At 41.7% G+C, this 1,663-nt stretch overlaps 1 protein-coding gene across 1 annotated transcript in view; it reads right to left on the bottom strand.

Moving 5' to 3' along the window:
* The window catches only part of LOC103597603 (carcinoembryonic antigen-related cell adhesion molecule 21-like), a 33,542-nt gene that overhangs the window by 4,911 nt on the left and 26,968 nt on the right, over positions 1-1,663 (bottom strand). The gene's annotated exons all lie outside the window — the stretch shown is intronic.

Here is a 1,663-nt window from a genome sequence, read left to right as displayed (position 1 = left end):
TATCCAGGTGATGGGAAAAAAGGATTACAACAGAGGGCAGAGCGTGAGCAAATACTAGAGGTAAGAAAGAGCAGGTCCTGTCTGAGGAAGGACAAGTCACAGGTTTGACCAGAGGACACAGAGCCAGGGTCTGGGCACAGCATGTGGGGAGCAATGGGGCTAGACAGGCTGGTGGAGGTCATGTGCCAGCCTGGGTGTTCGCCACAGAAGGAACCAGACCTCACCAATCACATCTTCCCTCTAAAAAAACCAACCTCTTCTGGTAAAAAGAAAAAGTGCAATGCTTTGAAAAGTTTATCTACGTGGCTGGAAGAATCATGAAAAAAGGAGAGAATATATCCATAATGCCATTTATGGCTCTTGAATAACCAGTATAAATTCCATTAACTATGTCCTACCACCCTCCAGATCTGTTTCATGACTCCAAGCAATTTTGAGCCTCCAAGTTCAAGGTCACACGGGGCGTGCTGAAAGGTTGTCTAAGTTGGTTTTTAAATGGGCAAGAATGTTCATATCAGCGTCATTCATAATAGCCAAAGGGTAGAAGCATCCCAAGTCTCCATCGACAGATGAATGGAGAAACAAAATGTGGTGTATACATAAATGGAATGTTATTTAACGTTAAAAGGAAAGGAAATTATGACACACGCTACAACATGGATGAACCTTGAGGACATTATGCTAAATGAAATAAACCAGTCACAAAAGGACAAATACTGTATGAGGGTAATCAAATTCGTAGAGACAGAAAGTAGAAGGGTGGTTTCTGGAGGCTGACAGGGGGGAAAAATGGGGAGTTAGTGTTTAATGGGTACAAAATTTCAAATTCTGTAACCTAATATTAGTTCCAGAGACGGATGGTGGTGGTGGTTGCACAACAATGTGAATATACTTCAATGCCACTAAACTGTACACTTAAAAGTGGTTAAGATGGTAACTTGTATGTTAGGTGCACTTTACCACAATTTTTAAAAAATAAAAAACAAATAGAAGAGTTTATATCTCTTTACAGGAAAGACAAGGAAATTGCGAAGAGGAAGTCAGAACACAAGTGGATTTGCTCCTACTGGATCAGCTGACCTTAGGTCTTTTCCTCATTTTTTCCATCTGCACAAACATAACATCTCTAGGTCCAGGAATGCAGCTTCTCTTTCTTCTCTTACAAGATTCCTCGCCTGTATTGTTTCCTTATATAAAAATTAAGGCTAGGATAAAGGAGATCCATAACTTTCATTCCATATTTTCTCTTAACTTTCTTCTATTTTCCATCCCTATCCTGGCAGAGATAGCTAGTTGTCCTCTAATATCCATTCTCTTTTCTTCCATACTAGTAGAATCCTCAGTTTTTACCTGGGCACACAGCCACCCAGAGAAGGACTACATTTCCCAGCCTCCCTTGCAGCTATGTACACCACATGTCTAAGTTCTGGCCAATGAGATGTGAGCAGAAGAGATGGGAGCAATTTCTGACTCAAGGTCTTAGAGGTGGGGGATTTCCCATGCCTTTATTCCCTTTTCTGGGGCTGGAATGGGGTCTTGGTGGTCAGCCATCCGGGACCATGCAGACAAGGACTACTCCCTAAAGAAAGTGAAGAATTAAGATAGAAAAAGGTGAGCCTCTGCCACTATTGTGCAGCTATATCTACCCTAAAATTATCACACC

The sequence above is a fragment of the Galeopterus variegatus genome, unplaced genomic scaffold (assembly GCF_000696425.1).
Source record: "Galeopterus variegatus unplaced genomic scaffold, G_variegatus-3.0.2 Scaffold2360, whole genome shotgun sequence".
Classification (NCBI taxonomy): domain Eukaryota; kingdom Metazoa; phylum Chordata; class Mammalia; order Dermoptera; family Cynocephalidae; genus Galeopterus; species Galeopterus variegatus.
The sequence above is the reverse complement of the archived record's forward strand: the minus strand, read 5'-3'. Positions and strand labels throughout refer to the sequence as shown.